The sequence below is a fragment of the Macrotis lagotis genome, chromosome 5, assembly GCF_037893015.1.
Source record: "Macrotis lagotis isolate mMagLag1 chromosome 5, bilby.v1.9.chrom.fasta, whole genome shotgun sequence".
Taxonomy (NCBI): Eukaryota; Metazoa; Chordata; class Mammalia; order Peramelemorphia; family Peramelidae; genus Macrotis; species Macrotis lagotis.
Window position 1 is genome coordinate 230,867,594 of NC_133662.1, and position 12,714 is coordinate 230,880,307.

Genomic DNA, 12,714 nt, shown 5'->3' on the forward strand with positions numbered 1-12,714 from the left:
TTAACATTACCAAAGAAGGAATGCTTCTACACTCTTACAAAGACCACTAGAAAGAAACAACAATTAAAAAGCTAAGAAACTGTCTCAAAGGCATTTTTTTGTGTTTTTTGTGTTTTTTACAATCCTTCCTCCACAGTAAGGTAATGTTATTAAATAATCCAATCCATTCACAAAATGGCTCTCTGCATCTGCTCTGGTGTCTTCTGCCATATCACTGCATATTTATGCATGACTGAGATAAGAGTTTCCTTAACATTGTTATTTCGATAACCTGAAGCTGTTCTGTTACCTCTGGGCTTCTCATCCTCTCCTATTTATACAGTGAAACCCATGGCAAACAGGCAGAAAAGCTCAATAGCAGCTCCTCCCTCCATAACCCCCACTTCCTCCACTGCCTCCTGGACCATAGTTTCCTCCACCATATGGTCCCCCCATGTTCCTGCTACCACCCAAGTTTCCACTCTTCATTGGACCATAGTTTGAAGGTTGTTGATTATAGTTTCCAAAATCATTGTAGTTCCCACTTCCATAATTGCCTCCTGGTCCTCCTCCATATCCATTGTAACCATCTCCAAATCCACAACCACTTCCATATTCATCAGATCCCCCTCTAAAATTGCTTCCTGGGCCTGGTCCAAAGTTTCCACCGCCACCACGGGAATCCCCAAAACCAAAGTTTCCTCCTCTTCCACTCCTAGAACTCTGAACTTCCTGCATCTCTTGTCTAGATAAAACTTTTCTCACTTCTGCGTTATGGCCATTGATGGTGTGGTATTTTTGCAATACAATTTTATCCACAGAATCATGGTCATCAAATGTAACAAAACCAAAGTCCCTTTTTTTACCAGACTGTATCTGTAATTATTTCGATAGTATCAATTTTCCCATATTCCTCAAAGTAATCTCTAAGGTGATGCTCCTCAGTGTCTTCTTTAATTCCACCAACAGTTTCTTCACAGTAACATGAGCACCAGGTTTTCCAGATTCCTCTCTGGCTACTGCTCTCTTAGGCTCAACCACTCTTCCATCAATTGAATGAGGTTTTGCAGACATGGCTGCATCTACTTCAGCCATAGATGAGAATGTTACAAACCCAAATCCCCTTGATCTTTTGCTTGCAGGATCCCTCATAACCACACAGTCTGTGAGTTTCCCCCATTGTTCATAGTAGTTTCTCAAACTTTCTTCTGTTGTTTCAAAGCTGAGACCTCCAATAAACAGTTTACGGAACTGTTCCTTTTCTCTCTTGACCGTGGGGGGGGGGGGGTGCACGTGTTGCGCGTGGGAAAGAAAGCAAAATGGAGAGGTGGCCCTCCACCGTGACCTTGGCCGAGACGCGGGGGGGGGGGGGCGGCCGGAGGCTCCCCCCGCTGTGAGGTGGCTCCCGGGGCCCAGCACAGGGCCGAGGCCCGCAGAGGCCCCCCCCTTAATTGCTTTTCAAAGTCTTTTTTGAGCTCATCCATAGCCTGAGCCCATTTTTCTATTTCTCTTGGAGGTTTTGGCTACAGAAGTTTTGTTTTTGTCATCATCTGAGTATGATGTGTTGTGGTCCTCCATGGGACCAAAGTAATTTTCTATCGTCAGATTCTTCTTTTTTTCTGTTGTTCGTTCATTTCCTCAACCTATGACTGAAGCCTCTCATAAGGCCTTAGAGGAATTAAGATTCCTGTGGACTGTCCCCAAACCCTCCCCCCACAAAGCCTTGGAAGTTCAGTAAGTCAGTCATTCAATCTATATAAACTATTGTATATTAGTTATGAACTGTCATGTACATTTTATTAGAGCCAAAATAGGATCAAAATGATTTTGATATTTCACATAAATTTTTGTGACTCTTGCAATAAATCCTCAGTCTTCAGTGACCCCTAATTTATAGGTTGGATCATCACTGACTTGATCTACTTCTCTTTATATTATCTATAAGGATAAAAATGAATAATTCTGATTAGTGATTAATGCTTTGCTAAAATTAAGGCAAATTAGTCTTTGACCTGTTCTTGATCTCCTGTCTAATAATTCCATTGGAAAAGGAAGTAAGATCATTTATGAATTATATAGCCTTTCTTCAACCTTTTATGACTTTACTTCCTTCTTACTTACACTTCTCAATCTATTCATTTTTAAGGATACCATTTATCAACTAATAATCTTCAAACCCAGAAAGCTTTCCTCAGTTTTCTTCATCCTGCTTAATCTCACTAGCATTTAATACCATTGATTCCCCACCCCACCCCCTTTTTTGGATGCTTTCTCATATCTTTGCTTCAGAGTCATCTCTCTGTCACACCTCTGTAGCCAATCTTCTTCTTACTTGTCCTTTTCCAGTGGTTAAGGTGGTTATTCTTGTGCATCTTCTTCTTAACAGATTCATTAATTCTTATAACTTCAATTGAAATATGGATTTGTGACTTTATTTCCATCCCTTGCCTTTCTTCCAGGCTTCAAACCCTTATCTCCTACAATCTCTCAAACACCTCCAGTTTATATTTCTTACTGCTTATGTCAAATGCCACTTATTCTAAATAGAATTTTTAAAAATTTTATTTTTTAAGGCAATGGGGTTAAATGACTTGCCCAAGGTCACACAGCCTAGGTGAATAGAATTTTTTTTTAAATTTTCTTTGGTTGGTTAGTTCTTGTCCTTTGTTATCGAGGAAGACCAAAATGACCTCACTATGTTTGAGACAAATTACATTGTGTCTGACTGTGACTGATGAGACCAATATGAGCTCTGAATGCTCTACCACAGGTATGGCACAAATAGTCCATGTGAACACCTGGGGTGAGCATTCTAATTTTACAAATGTCATATTTCTTTTGGCTGCTTCAATTATACTATCCTCATAGAGTGCTGCACCCTCACTGATGAGGGCACACCATGCTGGGCAGTCCTGTGCCAGTGTCTCACAATTCTAAAGTTCTTCAATGAGACCTTCAGAGTATCTCGGTATTACTTCTTTTGACCCCTTTAGTGCTTGCCCCATTTGAGATCTCTAAAAAAATAGTTTTTTTGTTTTTTTTTTGGCGAGCATATATCTGGCATTCTAACAATGTGTCCAACTCATCATAGTTGCACACTCTCTAGTAATGTTGGAATGCTAGGCAAATTGGCTCAAAAAAAGACCTCAGTGTCAGGTGTCTTCTCCTGCCAGGTGATCTTCAGAATGTTCCTAAGACAATTTAAGTGGAAGTGATTCAATTTCCTGACATGACACTGATAGACTATACAAGTTTCTCAGGCATTTAGCCATGAGGTCATCACAATGGCTCTGTAGACCTTCAGTTTGGTAGTCAATCTTATACATTTTCTGTCTCATATTTTCCTTTGGAGCCACCCAAATACTGAGCTAGCTGGCAATGCATGTGTCAACTTCATTGTTGATGTGAACCACTTTGGAAAGACACTGTCAAGTTAAGTGAACTTGTCCAAAGTACTCTAAAGTGCTCCATTTGCTGTAATCAATGGTCCCACATATGGATGGTGTGGTGCTGGCTGATGAAGCACCTATGTTTTCTTGGTGTTAATTGTTAGACCAAAATTAGCACAAGCAGCAGAGAATTGATCCATATTTTGCTGTATCTCAGCTTCAGAGGCTGCAATCATTTCCAAACAGAAGATCAGGCACCAATACTCCCTTCACTTTGGTCTTGGCTTGGAGCCTTTTTAAGTTAAAGAATTTGCCATCAATGTGGTAGTTGACATTGAGCCTATGTTTATTCTCATTGAAGGTGTTTGATAACATGGCTAAAAACATCATGCTAAAAAATATGGGAGCAAGGGACACATACAAGTTTTACTCCATTGGTGACTGGGAAATCCCAAGAGCGTCACATACTATCCAGAACCTAGACATGCATTAAATTGATGTGCAATACTGATGAACTTCTCTGGGTAACCAAAATTTGACATAATTTTCCCTAAACCCTCCCAACTTACAGTATCAAAGTCCTGGGTAAGATCTACAAGTGTTGTATACAGAACTCTGTTCTGTTCCTGGCATTTTTTCTGGAGTTGTTGGGCAGCAAACACCATATTGACTGTTCCTCTACCCTTTCTGAAGTCACACTGGCTCTCAGGAAGGGGACCAACTTCCAGGTGAAGAATCAGCTTGTTGAGAAGGCCTCTGGCAAGAATCTAACCAGCAATGACTAAAAGAGAAATACCCCTGTGATTGTCACAGGACAAACTATTCCCTTTACCTTTATAGAGATAGATGATGGAGGCATTCTTGAATTCTTGGAGGATAGCCTCTTTATGCCATATAACCTGCCTTAAATAAATAAATAAACTTTTCTTTAGTGTCCAGATCACCTATCCAGCTTCTCTTTTTGAAACTTTGATATTATTTTAACTCTTCCTCATATCCCTTATCTTCATAGTCTTAGATCCTTCATCATTTAACCGACTAGCTATTAAACTCTGTGAATTATGTCTCTAATATTTCTTGCATTTATCTCCTTTAATTCACTGCATATAAAATGAAAGGCAATATGTTCAAAAGATCATTGAAGTGACTCTAAGGAGACCTAGGTTCTTATACTGTATCTACTATTAATTCTCTCTGTGATATTGCACATATCTCTTTATTTCTCTGGACCTGGAGACAACCTGAAGCACAGTTGTGAAAAACATCAAAATGCAACTGAGGAGGCTAATAGAATTGGGTAATTCTGTGGATAATGGATGCATGAATTTTTGTATAGCATATTTAAGCAAATATTTTCATTGAAAACAAAATGAAAGTATGTGGAGAAAGTTATAGTAGATTCATAACTGACTGAATGACTCAATAAATAGCTATTAATGGATGGGTGTGAACCAAGAAGGAGGTTTCCATTGGAGTGCCCCAGGGATCTTTTGAATTGGCCAGTACTTTTATTAATAATTTAGATGAAAACATAGATCTTACGTAGATTAAATTTGCATATGACACAAAGCTGCTATCATGCTGACAAATTCAGAAACCCAAAAGACCTCTGCAGGTTAGAACAATGGGTTAGATATAATTAATTTAAACTTGAGGCAGTTATATGTAAGGCACTAATCCAGTCTCAGACACTTGCTAGCTATGTGATGTTGGATAAGTCATTTAATTTTTGTTTGTCTCAGTTTCCTTAACTGTAAAATGAAGATAGCAATAGCATTTGTGAGGATGAAATGAAAGAATATTTCATGTATCTCTTAGCAGACAGTCTGCAAATGCTAGCAATGATCATGAAGATGTGTTGCAAATATGGGGGATAGTATGTTGAATTTAGGAACAAGTCAGTATTATGATTTAACTAATGCAGAATACATGAAAAGGGATGATGAAACAAAACTATATGAAGAGATTGGAGCTGGATTATTGAGGTCTTAAATGCCAATTTTTATTTATTCCCTCATAAGCAATTAAAAGTCACGGAAGTTTCTTGACTTGGAGATTTCATGGCTAGACTTGAGGTTTGTCCTCTCTTTCCTGAGCCCACTGAATATGACATTCAGACCACAAGATCTGAGCATAAGTCTGGTGGAAATGCTAAACCAGCAATAATCATTGGCTAACTCTGAGTTTTCAAAATATTGGTGTCTCTTGATATGGGATTTACCTGAAAAAAAAAGAGAACCTTGCTGATCTTTACTCTCTAAGGAAGAATCCTTCTTTCAAAACTTACATTCTGAGAAGGAATGGATTTTTCACTATCCTTCTAACCTTTTGTCCTGGCAAGTTATTGCTAAGACTTGTCAGATTTGTGACACATGATTAGAATTTAAGAGTAGAAGAAATGCTTTATTCCAAAGGAGATCAAAAAAGGGCAGAAAAGTCACATACATTAAGAAGATATACATCTATCTAATTTGAGAAATATCAAATATCTTGATTAAAAAAAAGCTTCATTAAGGACAAATTATATGAAACAATTCCTTTAGTGATTGGGGGAAGCAGGGGAAGAGCGTGCATGTTGAGCCTACTATGTATTTGTTGCCCAGCAATATGATGTTGGATTCTGTGTTCTAATCTGTTGTGCTCTCCTTTTTTTGCTTTATGAATTCATTGCAAGCACAGTCACAGGTGCTGTCTGTTTGATGCAGAAAGCATTTCCTCCCCTGCCCTTCTTAGCTTGCCTTCATCCAGACCTCAATTACAGACTTTTACTTTCCTTTTTTAACCCCCTCTTTATGATTCTTTCTTTATCCTAAGGGATTTTGACAAATGTTATCCCCCAAGATAAAACAAATATTACAGATTTCTATGTTTGTCTTTCTGTGGTTGTTTGCTGCATTCATAGGTGCCCAGGGTCTGTTTATCCTGGATTGGTGCCTTTGGAAAGGTATTTCAGTTGTCTTTGTCTACATCTGTCTAAAGTTTCCCTGAACCATCAGAAATAAAACTGTAAAGCTCTGGGCTATGTGATTGGGATAATTTTATGTGTTGTTTGGTCTCTTAGAAACAGAACTAGTATCTGGACCTAGAGTGACAGTGAGGCTGAGAATATATGCCTTCTCATTAGTCTTTATCCACTAGATCAAACTCAGATTTAGATAAGTGGATTATGAGTTTCTTTCTTTCTTTGTGTTTTGAGATCTATCCAGGAACATACTGACAAAATACCTTCTGATAAGCTGTAGTTGATGCTGAACAGGATAGAATCAAGCAATTGACAGTCTAGATCACTGTGTGGTCTTGGACAAGTCCTATTTTTGAGCCACCTTGTTCTTAACTTTGAAATGAGCAAGTTGGAATGGATAAACTCTTAAAAACAGCCCAGCTCTAAAGATGATCAGTGTTGGAGGGAATTAGAGTTAATTGTTCTTTAAATATTTGGTAGAATAGGGGCAGCTAGGTGGCATAGTAGATAAAGCACCGGTCCTGGAGTCAGGAGTACCTGGGTTCAAATTCAGTCTCAGACACTTAATAATTACCTAAGCTGTGTGGCCTTCAGCAAGCCACTTAACCCCATTGCCTTGCAAAAAAACAAACAAACAAACAAACAAACCTAAAAAAAAATTTGGTAGAATTCCCTTGTGAAACCATCTGGCCCTGGAGTTTTTATTTAGGGAGTTCATGAATGGTTTGTTCTGAAATGGGGGTTATTTAAGTTTTTAATTTCCTCTTCTATTATTTTGAGCAATTTATATTTTTGTAAATATCCATTCATTAAATTTGTTAGAAATATCTGGGCAAAATAGCTCTGAATTATAACTTTAATTTCCTTTCATTGGTAGTGAATTCTGAGTCATTTTTTAAAAATGAAATAAACGTATCAGAATTATTAAGCTCCTTAATTCTTTCAATTCTCTTTTATTACTATCTGTGTACTTCAAAACTGTGGTTTAGAGGCAGTTAGATGGCATAATGGCTACAGTGCTGGGCCTGAGGTTAGGAAAAATCAAATTAAAATCCAGCCTCAGACCCTCCTCAGGAGCTGTCTCCCTACAAGTAGCTTAGCAACCGTTTGCCTTGGTTTTTTCAACTATAAAATGGGGTAATAATAGGACCCATCTGAGGATTGTAGTGAGAATTAAATTGGATCATATTTTTAAGGGCTCAGCATAGTTTTTGGCACATATCAGGTATTTAATAAATGCTTCCCCCCTTCCTTTCTTTTTTTTGGGGGAAAGAAGTAATAGAGTTTTCTTGGTAAACAGCCCCTTTGAAATCAGATCCCAGTTAATTGAAATCAGTTCCCAGTCAGATCTGAGAATGAAGCAGAGAAGACACAGGATATAGTACTTGATAAACAATAGTTTATTATCAGTTTTCATGGAAACCAGTTTTCAAAATTTACCAAATGGCCTCAAGGGAACAGAAATGATCTTGAGTATCACAGTTGATCAAAAAATCATACAGTTATAAAACCCATTTACTCTTCCCTTTTCCTTATAGATAACATTCTCTGAAGTAGAAAGGCTAGTTAAATGCTGATTCTGCAGCCACACACCAGGGCTTCATTACCTCTGCTTTTTTCTAGCTCAGAGTAGTTGCCAAGCAGACATCTTTCTTTTTAGCTGGAGTTTGAACCCAAGGTATTTGCACTTTGGACAAAAATGTTTTCAATTCCCATTCTTCAAAGACTACTACTTTATCCTTTGACTAGAGAGAAGAATTGTGGTGCTTTGTCATATTGATTCTTATCTTACTTATCAAAGATGCTATTAAGAACCAAGATTGGATAACCATGATGGGGAAGGAAACTGCTAAGACCCATCTCTGTTCTTAAGGTTTTCCCACCCCCATCCTCACTGTCCCCTAAGCCATGTATTTGAAGGTAAGGACAAGGCAACTGTGACTTTGACCTTGAGAACTGGTTGTCCCAGTTGATTAGTAGTTATGGGATCTTGCTTCTTAGCTCCTTTGAGAGGAATGATCAGCTTTTACATCAACAAATTTAACAATCCCACCCCACCCCACCCCACCCCAATCAAACCTTTCAGATTAAAAAAATACCCCAAGATCCCAAATTACATTGTCCCCAAATGAATACTGAACCATATTTAGTGCCATTTAGTTCCGTGGACTTTATCTACTTACTATTTCCTAACCAAGTTGCTAAAACACCCTACACCATTACGTGGAACTGTTCTAAGAAACTTCACCAAATAGAAGGTATAGAGTTGGCATCTAGATTTAAAAGAAAAGGACAAAGATAGCTTGCTTTATTCCCAGAACTAAATGCCACAGTAAATGGTTTGGTTCATAGGATACATTTTCCTTTTCTTTTTTTTTTCTATGAAGCATTTCAGCTATTTAGCATTCAGCTGTCCTTTTCACTTGTAGTTATAAAATCTTTGCTCTTGGCAGTACTCATAGAGAGGAGTGATGCTACAGGGGAAGTGGGAACCTGAATATGTTCTCACCCTTCCATCATTTCCTCCTACACTCTGAGAACCAGTTACATCTTGGCTGTAGTGCACAGCTGTACTTTCATTATTTCTATCCCCTGATAACTCATTGTTGCTGTCTACACACAGTATTGTGGAGTCAACTATTTGTTTTCCAAACTCCCCACAGCTCCCATTGGAACTGGACCTTTGTCTCCCTGGACTGCATGTCTGTCCACCCATACTGCATCCATGACTTCCAGAGTTACAAGACTGGGCTGAACCTGAACCATATTGTGAATAGCCAGAGTACTGATCACAGACAGATCCACATTGTCCATAACCAGAAGATTGTTGTGAATTTGAACTGTATTGTCCCCCACAGCTTCCTGACTGACTGCCCGAGCTCTGACAAGTTGACTGGCCTGATCCAGATCCATAACAGGTAGGCTGTCCTGAGCCAGAACAACACTGCCCATAGCTAGAGGACTGATGGGAACTTGAACTATTTCCTTGTCCTCCACAACTCACTGACTGACCACCTGAACCACATCCATATTGTGTTTGACTACATGACTGACCTGAGCCAGATACACAGCTAGAGGACTGACCATACCTGGAGCCAGACTGTCCACAGCTAGAGGACTGTCGTGAACTTGAACTATGTCTTTGTCGTCCACAGCTTGCTGATCGACCACCTGAGCTAGATCCACGTCGTCTCTGACTAGATAACTGTCCTGAACCACATTGTCCAGAGTTAGATGACTGGCCAGAGCAAGATCCATACTGTCCATAGCTAGAGGACTGATGTGAATGTGACCCATATCCTTGTCGCCCACATCTCTCTGACTGTCCACTTGAATTATATCTATTTCGTCTCTGGCTGGAGACCTGACCTGAGCCAGATCCGCAGCGAGAAGATTGACTTGACCTGGATCCGTATTGTCCACAGCTAGAGGACCGATGTGAACTTGAACGATGTCTTTGTTGTCCACAACGCTGTGTCTGACTACCAGAACTGGATCCATATCTTTGACCAGATGACTGACCTGAACAGGGCCCATGTTGTCCATAACTGGAGGACTGACCAGAACAAGAACCGTGTTGTCCATAGTTAGAGGATTGATGTGAACTGGAGTAATGTCCTGATCCTCCACAACTCCCTGAATGACCACCAGAGCCTGACCTATGTTGTCCAGAACTAGAGGACTGACCTGAACTTGACCCATGTTGACTACAGGTAGAGGACTGATGTGAACTGGAGTAGTGTCCTGATCCTCCGCAACTCTCTGAATGACCACTGGAACCAGACTCATGTCCATGACCAGAGGACTGACCTGCACCTGATTCATGTCTGGAGGTTGAGGACTGACTTGAGCCTGACCCATGTTGTCTATGACTGGAGGACTGACCTGATCCTGACCCATGTTGGCTATGGCTAGAAGACTGACTTGAACCTGACCCATGTTGTCCATGGCCAGAGGACTGACCTGAACCAGATTCATGTTGTCCATATCCAGAGGTCTGACCTGACCCTGACTCATGTTGGCCATATCCAGAGGACTGACTTGAGCCTGACCCATGGCCATAACTAGAGGACTGACCTGAACCAGATCCATGTTGTCCATATCCAGAGGACTGACCCGAGCCTGATCCATATTGTTCATATCCAGAGGACTGACCTGAACCTGACCCATGGCCATAAGTGGAGGACTGACCTGAACCAGATCCATGTTGGCCATGTCCAGAGGACTGACTTGACCCTGATCTATGTTGTCCATATCCAGAGGATTGACCTGAGCCTGACCCATGACCATAGCTAGAGGACTGACCTGAACCAGATTCATGCCGGCCATATCCAGAGGATTGACCTGAGCCAGATCCATGATGGCCATAGCTAGAAGTCTGGCCTGAACCTGATCCATGTTGTCCATATCCAGAGGACTGACCTGAACTAGACTCATGTTGGCCATATCCAGAGGACTGACCTGATCCTGACCCATGTTGGCTATGGCTAGAAGACTGACTTGAACCTGACCCATGTTGTCCATGGCCAGAGGACTGACCTGAACCAGATTCATGTTGTCCATATCCAGAGGTTTGACCTGACCCTGACTCATGTTGGCCGTATCCAGAGGACTGACTTGAGCCTGACCCATGGCCATATCCAGAGGACTGACCTGAACTAGACTCATGTTGGCCATATCCAGAGGACTGACCCGAGCCTGATCCATATTGTTCATATCCAGAGGACTGACCTGAACCTGACCCATGGCCATAAGTGGAGGACTGACCTGAACCAGATCCATGTTGGCCATGTCCAGAGGACTGACTTGACCCTGATCTATGTTGTCCATATCCAGAGGATTGACCTGAGCCTGACCCATGACCATAGCTAGAGGACTGACCTGAACCAGATTCATGCCGGCCATATCCAGAGGATTGACCTGAGCCAGATCCATGATGGCCATAGCTAGAAGTCTGGCCTGAACCTGATCCATGTTGTCCATATCCAGAGGACTGACCTGAACTAGACTCATGTTGGCCATATCCAGAGGACTGACCTGAACCTGACCCATGGCCAAAGCTAGAGGACTGACCTGAACCAGATCCATGTTGGCCATGTCCAGAGGACTGTCTTGACCCTGATCTGTGTTGTCCATATCCAGAGGATTGACCTGAGCCTGACCCATGACCATAGCTAGAGGACTGACCTGAACTTGACCCATGGCCAAAGCTAGAGGACTGACCTGAGCCAGATCCATGATGGCCATAGCTAGAAGACTGGCCTGAACTTGACCCATGATGTCCATATCCAGAGGACTGACCTGAACCTGACCCATGTTGGCCATATCCAGAGGACTGACCTGAACCTGACCCATGTTGGCCATATCCAGAGGATTGACCTGAGCCAGATCCATGATGGCCATAGCTAGAAGTCTGGCCTGAACCTGATCCATGTTGTCCATATCCAGAGGACTGACCTGAGCCTGACCTATGACCATAGTGAGAGGACTGACCTGAACTTGACCCATGGCCAAAGCTAGAGGACTGACCTGAACCAGATCCATGCTGGCCATATCCAGAGGATTGACCTGAGCCAGATCCATGATGGCCATAGCTAGAAGACTGGCCTGAACTTGACCCATGATGTCCATATCCAGAGGATTGACCTGAACCTGACCCATGTTGTCCATATCCAGAGGACTGACCTGAGCCTGACCCATGGTGGCCATAGCTGGAGGACTGACCTGAGCCTGACCCATGTTGGCCATGGCTAGAGGACTGACCTGAACCAGATCCATGATGGCCATAGCCAGAGGACTGACCTGAGCCTGACCCATGGTGGCCATAACTTGAAGAATGATGTGAACTGGAATAATGTCTTGATTCACCACAGCTCCCTGATTCACCACTGGAACCAGACTCATGCTGTCCATAGCTAGAGGATTGACCTGGACCAGATCCATGTTGGCCATATCCAGAGGACTGACCTGAGCCTGACCCATGTTGACCATAACTGGAAGATTGACCCGAGCCTGACCCATGTCGTCTATACCTGGAAGACTGACTTGAGCCAGATCCATGTTGGCCATAGCCAGAAGACTGACCTGAGCCTGATCCATGGTGGCCATAGCTGGAAGACTGACCTGAACCACATTCACATTGCCCATTGCTAGAAGGTTGTCCTGAGCCTGACCCATTTTGTCCATAGTTGGAGTACTCCTCTGAGTCAGACCCATGATGTCCATGGCCTGAGTTTGACCCATGTTGTCCATATCTAGAGGAATGACTAGACTCATATTGATGTTGCTCATAGGTAGATGACTGACCTGACCTAGACTCAGGACTTTCATAGCTAGAGGATTGATATGATCTGGAGCTATGTCCTTGTCCTCTGTCTGGTACCT

The 12,714-nt window shown here is 41.8% G+C and overlaps 1 pseudogene; it reads right to left on the minus strand.

Annotated features, from left to right (window-relative positions):
- Window positions 1–300: 300 nt before the first annotated feature.
- Window positions 301–9,282, minus strand: LOC141489505 (heterogeneous nuclear ribonucleoproteins A2/B1-like; annotated as a pseudogene).
- Window positions 9,283–12,714: the final 3,432 nt, after the last annotated feature.